We start from the raw sequence: 8,515 nt of genomic DNA on the forward strand, positions 1-8,515 counted from the left end.
GTCTTACTAAAAAAAAAAAGAAAAGAAAGAAATTTAAAAAAAGGAAGAGTTCTAAGCTCCCATGTTTCTGCTTCCACTGTGGCTACCACAGTCTCTCCTCCTTTACAAAGTCAGTATCCGAGGAATTAACTTTGCTGACTTTTCCTCACCTTGGTTTCAACATTTGACCCTCTACTGTCAGGCTACGTGCAGCCAATAGCCACTGAAATAATCGCTTCACTGCTATGTCCAGTGGCCTCTGGCCCTTCATCTCTACTGGCTGCTCTGTGTCATTTGATTCTGTGACTCTGTGATGTCCACAGTATTTATTGTCCAGAGTTGTAGCCAACTAGGAGGAGGATTACTGAATACCAAGCAACTGAATTGTTCATTTAATTTTAATTATTTTAAATTTAAAAATAGATACTTGGTTAATTAGTTAATTCATTACAATTTTTTACTTAGCATGTGCAAGTTATTGAAAAACTCTTTAGTATGATTGGAACAACTTGGGTCTGTGAATCTAGGTTTTCAACTAGATTTTATGAAATATAAATATAGAGCAAGCATTTCTAAGGAAAATTTAGCATCTGAATTGAGATGAGCTTTAAGTGTAAAATACATATCAGGTTTCTGAGATCTCCTTAGGAAAAAAGAATGTAAAATCCATCAATATTTTTTATATTGATTACATTTAAAAATCAATAGTTTGGCTATACGGGATTAAACAAAATATATTATTAAAATTGATTTTACCTGTTTTGATTTTCTTTTCAAGGTAGCCACCAGAACACCTGTGGCTTGCATTTTAATTAGATTGGATGGCACTGTTGTGGCCCATTGCTCCTGGAAATGATCTCCTTCCTTGGCTTCTGAGCCCAAGCCTCTCCTTGTTCTCACTGACGTTTTGTTTTCCCGTCTTTCCTGAGTGCTGGTTGCCTCTGCAGCCGATCCTCAATGTTGGTACTTCCCAGAGTTCTGTCTTTTGTCTTGTTCTCTTGTCACACTATATATTCTTGCTGACTGATTCCTCCATGCCCTGTTTGTTCAAATGTGTATAGTCTCTAACAGTTGCCTGAGCCCCTCTCCATGACAATTCCAGAAGAACATCCTTTGACATTTCAAATGCAACCTGTTCTCAGTTCATCCCATCCTCTTCCCTCTGAGTCACTGTCATGCGGGAGACCCTGCTCGCTGCGCCATTTTTCGGGCGGGGCGGCCTGCGGGGTCTCTGCTCCCGCTCCCCACACAAGAACACAGGATATGGTGAGGCCAAAAAGGAACACCCACGGAGCCATAGGTAGGGGAGTCATACCACTATGGTCTCACTGGAGGCTGGGCTCACCGGACGCGCGACCTGCCATCCGGCCTTTCCGCCAACCGACCGACCTACGACTCTCCTCCACTCTCTTGACTCTGTTCCTCTCCTCTCTTCCGCTCTCCTCAGCTCTCCTGGGCAATCCTCGGCAGTCCTCGGCTCTCCTCCGTAGCCGCAGCAGTTATACCAGCAGCCAATCGGCTAACTGGCCACAGCCCACGGCCAATCAGCCACAGCTGACGGCCATCCACTACTCGAGCCAGCACCTTTCCAGGTGAGGCCGAGAGCCTGTAAACTACTTTCTGGGGCTCTGTCCCCACAGTCATGATGCTTTTCTTGGCTTTCCTCTCCCTGTGAATTATGCGTTATCATTTGCGCCAGGAACCAGGGCCAGACTAGAGTCCTCGCTCTCCTTCATGACCAGGTATATCAGATACTGAACCGCACAGTGTCTCTTTACTAGACGAGTTCCCAGCTGTCCTCTTCCTACCTGCCCAGGCCTGACTGAGCCTGGCCTCCTTGTCCTGCTCCCCTCGCTTTTCATCGAATCTCCAGGTCTAGCCAGAGTGAGGTGTCTAACACACAACCAGATAGCACTGCTCACTTAACACTCCCCATTAGTGTCGATTTATTTAAAAAAAATTGTTAAATGCTTTTTTTGGACCATGGCAATTTAATTTTATAGAGGTATAATTGAGGTATAACATATCACTTTCAGCTGTACAACATAATGATTCAATATATGTATAGATTGCAAAATGACCACCACAACAAACCTAGCTAACATCCATTACCACAAGTAGTTACAATTTTTTTCTTGTGCTAAGAACTTTACTCCCACTGTAGCTCCTTATCTACTCAGAACATTTGTCGTAGCAACTTATCTCACTGCCTTGTAATTTCTGGTTTACTTCACTACATCATCTATTAGACTATACTATTTTTAGGGTAAAGGCTGGATTTTATAATTTTTTTTCTCAAGGCCTAGCACAGAACCTACAATAAAAAAAGTTTTAAAAATTTATTGAATCAATAAGTCAATAGATTTATTCAATATACAGAATGTCCTGCAGCAGGAATTCCTTTGTCAAAAAAGCAAATGGTAAAAGAGAAATTTATAGTAGGGCTTTATTGAAAATAATCTTATGAAGTATATTCTAAGGTTGCTAGAGATCCAGCCAATAATTTTTACCTAGCTTCTGTTTTTAGGGTATTGAAAAGAAATTATTGTGTACAGAATGTGAATTTGAAGCCCTTCAAGATCTTGAATCAACAATGAAAATTTAATTAACTAGTTAATTCAATACCATTTTTTACTTAACATGTATAAGGCCTGTGCTATAGAGTAAAGCAGGAAAATTGACGAGGATATTTCATTGAAATTTTCAATGATGACACTAAGATTGTTCTGATGAATATTAAACTTAAAAGAAAGCCTAATTAACTGGACATGGAATTTTGCAGGTATTCCCTGAGGTAATGTGACATATTCCCCTCCTCTCACAGTGAAGCTTCAGCTCCATTAATCATGACTGCTTGGACACGTCAATCGACTAATGGAAATAATAACCACCACACTCTCAGGCAATCTATTGATTTCTGGGTTCCTTTGTTATTCATAACAGAGATCAGACAGTTTTTACCCATCTGGACAGATTTCAGTATTTGTGTGTCACATGCATGCACAGAAGAAAGATTTGCCAAGTTCCATTAACCAGAGCCTTTAAGGAGCATGTGAAATGTCTTGTTTTCTTTTTAGGAAAAGCCCTGGTGTGCACTGCCTTTGATCTGGGCATGAGATGGTCTTGCGTTGTTAGTGCAGAGTGGGATGAACTCACTGAGACTGTGGAGTTATGGAGGGGTCAGTAATTTAAAGCCACACTTTAGAATAGTAAAAGGTCATTTGCTTTGAAAGCTTTGCTACAGTTTGCTGGATCAGTGACAAGATGTGAATCTCAGTTTGTCAATGTTATAAGCGTGCTTTGGGGCAAGATTTACTGACTGGGCAAGAGACGAGGATATTTTTTTCATGTTCACATGTCTCTAAAATGTTGCATAAAGGTTGGTGTGAAATAGGACGTGGCAGAAAATGTTAAAGAAGTATTTTCAAAGTAGGCTTTGGCATACATAGTTGGACCTTAACCCAAATTTGGTGTCAGTCCTACTGCAATCAGGTTTTCCTTTTATGCTCTATCTATGCGATGTGAACAGTAGAGAAACTAGCAAGACTTCAAAGTCAAGGCAAATCATGCATGAAGTGAAAAAAAAAAAAGTATGTATATATAGTTCACCAAAGGAGAAATCTATGTGCAACTTGGAAGGATGGAGTGAAGCAGTGGCCATTTTATGCTCACTGGGCAGGAGTAGGGCAGGCTATTGCAGATCCAGCCCCAAGTCCCCCACTCGCTATCTGACCTTGTTGGGTGGGATGGCGGTCAGGCCTGCAGCAGCGCCAGCTTCCCAGGCATCTTCTGCTTGGTTTCAGTTTTGTCTGCTGGTCACCCACATCATCACGGCTGCAGGAGACAGTCAGAGACAGCTGTCATTCTCATCTGTCACTGGTCTCCCCCACTTCATATCCCTCTTGCCTTCCTGGGAGCTGGTCCTGCTGACTGCCAGCTGAGCAACAGGCTCAGAGGTGGCTGAGCCACCCAGACGCATCATCTACCTCCCACAAGGGCTGTTCCCTGTAAGAAACCCATTTCCACATCACGTAATGTGGTCTGCTCCTCCGCTTCACCCTGGCTGAAACATATATTAGTTAGTTGCTTCTGAGAAGAGAAGGACTGGGGGGAAGAAGGCAGCCCACACTACTCTGTTCCGGAGGTGAATACACCAAAGGCAAGAGTGTAGCTCTGGGATAGAGGTGAAGTAAGAAACAGCTGGGATGGGTGTTAGACCTCCAACTGTTGTAATTGAGAGACTTTTGTGGGGGGGTGTCTGCTATGGAAAATTTTGGAAATAGGCAGGCCTTTCTGCAAGTGTAGCATTGCTGTAAGGCAGAAGAATGGAACAACTTCTCAGCGGCTCTTGATGGGAGATGGTTGTGGTCAAAGAACGGTGATGAACAAGGCAGAAGACCCCAGTTTAAGCCCCAACCCCAGTACCTTTGCAAGCAGTTTGACCTTGACAATTTGCTTAATCTCTCTACTGTGCCATGAGGGGTCAAAATATTGGGGAAATAGAGATTCCTATGTTGTTGGCTTTTGGATGATTAAGCAACATGATTTTTGTCTAAATGCCATATAATCCACAAAGTGTTATGTGAATGTTATTTTTATTGATGTGTCCATTAAAATAGTTAAACATTAGATTTGCACTTATCTATCTCTAACTATGCTGTGGAAGGAAAGAGATCGATGAGTTGAAACTGAAACCATCCTCAAAACATCTCATGAAAGCAATGATTTTGTCACTTGTTGACTAGCCACAGAGGACACTGTGACATGTATTATAGTCATGCCTTTGTCTCCTTCCCAGCCAGACAAGGCTTTGGTATACACTGGGTTGTGTACCAACAGGAGTCTGCAGAAATCAGTAGGTAGAGATGCACATAAATAAATCCTCGTGTAGGTAGGAAAGAGTTTCTCCACCTCAAAGTCAAAGAAATGATTTTTTCACAGCCTGTCCCCATGGTAGAAAGAATGGGTTTTGTTATTTTAAAATCTCTTAAAAGATTTAAAAACCAAACTCAACTAGGATCCTGCATGGAAATTTCTACCAAGATATATTTCTCAAAGGCTCATTCTCATTGAATTACCATTTCAAAATAGCTGAATTCATAAACATCTACTGTGTAGTACTGAACTTGTCTCATTTTAGAGGTGTTCTGGAAAAAGTTTGACATTTCACAGGGAGAGCTGTGAATTGAAGACTTCAGGTCAGCATCCTGGAGCATAGAATTTTTTGGTGACTGTATTTGCAGACAAGGTCCAGTAAAAATCACTCACATTCTCAAAGGCCCATCTGCTTGAGGCAGGAGCAATTTTTGCCTGTGAGTGTAGGCACACTGATGTCCCAGCTTGTGCAATAATCACAGGATGAGCTGGTTTGCAAAATGCTGAGAGAGGGAAGAGGGATAGAAGGGGAGAGAACAGAGGGTGAGGGCAACGGCTCCAAAGGCTCTCTGGGAGAGAGAGTGAGGGTCCAGGGCCCTGGTGGGATGCTACCTGGAACGGGGGGAGTGTCGTGAAGTGGGGGAGGCTGCTGGCTCAGACTTATTCCATGGATTCAAGCCAGCACCACTCTCTTGGTGCCAGAGTCTGTGGGCCCACATTGGGGCCCAGATTGGGCTGTGGCTGCTCCTCCCACGGTGTGGAAGGCGTTCTGACTGAAGTGAGCCTGGGATGGTGGAGTGTCAGGCAGGGGGGCCAATGTCCTCAGTGGGTGGGGGAGGGGTGTGGCCCCAGAGTAAGCATTTTTTCCTTTCTATCTAGAGCTACTCTCCTGAGGAGTTCTTCAGGGACATCTAAATCCAAGCAAGCCTGAGGCAGAAACTCTGAAGACCACCTCTACTTTGTTGGTAATAGGGTCTTAGTAAATATTAACCAATCTGATATATTTCATCCAGTAGGAGGACAGTCATATTTCACCCCATGCCATTCTAGTGGATTTTAGTTTTCTTCTTGGAGCAGATATGCAGAAAATCAGCAGATTGCCTGATATGTTTTCTTCAGTCACTCAAGACACATTTCACTTTGTAATTTTAAAAATACATTCACAAGTTCAGTTTAGGGGGCTTCTCGTCCAAAGATGTACAATATAATGAAATGGAATTGTTCGCCCTATTGCACATGTGTCTGAACACAAATCTGAGGTGGAGAAAAAGGAACTGGAATGCGTCTGTTTTTCCCACCCTGACCCCCACTGCTGACCATCACCCCCTGCTCCCCACCCATAGTCATCCCCAGGCTGGGGTGTATGGCAGGATGAAGGAGTTGGAGGTGGAGGAGGGGAAAAGGGAAGAGAGAAAAGGAAAGAGGCAACAAAGAAGAAGAGGGGTAGAAGAAAAAACGAGAACACAGGGAGGTGGTTGAGAGGGGGCAAATGTGGGTGAGTGTGGCACAGGCTACGGAAAGTGCTTCTGAATGTTTTTAGCTCTGAAAACAAAAATTAACACATCATGAATTTTTTTTTCTTTTTCTCCAAAAACAATCAAAATCAACAAACAAGCAGCCAATAGCATGACACCCCTTTGCCACACTCCCTACACCCACTCCCAAATCAGAATGGACAAAGTTACCTGCAGCTGGGGAAGGCAGGGTAGGAGAGGGGCCTGGAGTTGTGGAGGCTGTTGGCCTCTTTCCCAGGCCCCTAAGGCTCCCCCAGAACCTACAGGGTGATGGGTGAGGGGAGGAAAGTCCTGATCTAGCCTCTGTCCTAGAGCTGAACATTCTGCCAAGAGTCAGCTTTCTTCTTAGGCTGTTTCTTAAAAGAGAATTTGGTTCTGGGACTCACAGCCGCTAGGAATGCGTGACCAGACCATAGACTGGTCTTGAGCAGATATGGATTCTCTCACAATCATTGGGTACCTACCATGTGCCTGGTGGGGTCGCAAGTGCTTCTCACATTTTACCTCATTGGATTATCACTGTAACCCCAGAGAGCAGGTAGTTATTATCCCCCTTTCTCTGGCTGTGCTTGTTGCTGCAGTTTGAGTCCAAACAGAGCTGAGCCTGGTGTTTGCCTGATTCGGACCCTTCTGGTCCCTGAATGGACAATGTGACTGCACAGGTGCTGGTTTGGAAGGCAGGGCTTTACGACTGCCTGAGGCATGTAGCTCTTGATTTATCTGGGATGAAACACAAGACAGTGTTAGAAGCTACTACAGGGCCACATGCACCGTCAAGCTGTATGGTGGAAACCCTAAGAAAAATCCCTCCATCGTCCTAATGCAGCCGATGGCTAAGCGGTAGTCGCAGAGCTCATGATTCACTTTGAACTTAGTTTGCCATCAGATTCCTGAGAGGATAAAATATTATCAGAAGCTGAATCAGCATGTCCACTTTACTCTGGACAAAACAGAAATCTCAGCTCTTCAATCTCCTTATTCCCTTTCTCCAGGCTAGTGAAGGTGAGTGCTGTGTTTAGTCCCACTACATGATGTGATTAGCCAGGACAGCCAGTGGGACCTGCCATAAAAGAAACAGCTGGGAATGGTCATGTAGTGTTTTCTCAATGGTATGATACAGGCCAGAAGTCTGTGTCCACCCACCTCCGTCACCACCTCTGAGACACGGAACATGGAACTAATTAGCCAGACTAGGGGTCTCCAAAGGCCTGGTTCTGAAACTGATGTCCAGGTGGTTACATGGGTCTCCTGCTTCTGGTTACTGAACATGTGGAACCTCCACTGTGTTCAGCTAGGGAGGCCTCAGATAAAGACAAGATGCTCTCCTGCCTACTAATGCTAATTTGGCGCAGGGTTTTTATTACCCTACAAAGTCAATGCTTATGTCGTGTGGGAGACCCTGCTCGCTGTGCCATTTGTCGGGCGGGGCGGCCTGCGGGGTCTCTGCTCCCACTCCCCACACAAGAATGTAGGACATGGTGAGGCCAAAAAGGAACACCCATGGAGCCACAGGTAGGGGAGTCATACCTCCACGGTCTCACTGGAGGCTAGGTTCACTAGACGTGCGACCTGCTGTCCGTTTTTCTGCCAACCGACCGACGACTCTCCTCCACTCTCCTCGACTCTCCTCCACTCTCCTCGACTCTCCTCCGCTCTCCTCGGCAATCCTCGGCTCTCCTCGGCTCTCCTCCTTAGCTGCAGCAGTTACATCAGCGGCCAACCGGCCAACTGGCCACAGCCAACGGCCATCCACCACCAGAGCCAGCACCCCCCCACGTGAGGCCGAGAGCCTGCAAACTACTCTCCGGGGCTCTGGCCCCACAGCTTATTCCTCTGGGTAATCAGAAACCAACAGACCATCTTGGTAGGGGTGGCCCAGAGCCACCAGCATTGTTCTTCCCTCTACCTAAACCACTGGGTATTTATCACATGGGACTTTGGACAACATTTGGGTTTCCACATGTTCCCGGATCTGGGAACATGACCTTCTGTCCCTGGGGGAATCAAGAGTACACAGGGCATTTGGGGACAGTGAGAAAGGAGAGAGCTCAGTGTTCTCTGCCTGACTGGCTGCTTGAGAGGGCCCTGGGGCCAAGGCGATGTGGGAAGGTCCTGGCCAAATTCATCTCTAAGGGGCCAGCCTCACC

The 8,515-nt window shown here is 45.3% G+C and overlaps 1 long non-coding RNA gene across 2 annotated transcripts in view; it reads right to left on the reverse strand.

Moving 5' to 3' along the window:
* The window catches only part of LOC141573171 (uncharacterized), a 32,815-nt gene extending 24,552 nt beyond the window's left edge, over positions 1 to 8,263 (reverse strand). For both annotated transcript variants that reach the window (XR_012498800.1, XR_012498799.1), the window contains exons 1-2: positions 7,896 to 8,263; positions 3,713 to 3,813 (exon numbers count right to left, since the gene is read on the reverse strand). This is a non-coding gene — a long non-coding RNA (uncharacterized LOC141573171). The remainder of the gene's footprint in view (positions 1 to 3,712; positions 3,814 to 7,895) is intronic.
* Positions 8,264 to 8,515: the final 252 nt, after the last annotated feature.

Source organism: Rhinolophus sinicus, linkage group LG09, assembly GCF_036562045.2.
Source record: "Rhinolophus sinicus isolate RSC01 linkage group LG09, ASM3656204v1, whole genome shotgun sequence".
NCBI classification, from domain to species: domain Eukaryota; kingdom Metazoa; phylum Chordata; class Mammalia; order Chiroptera; family Rhinolophidae; genus Rhinolophus; species Rhinolophus sinicus.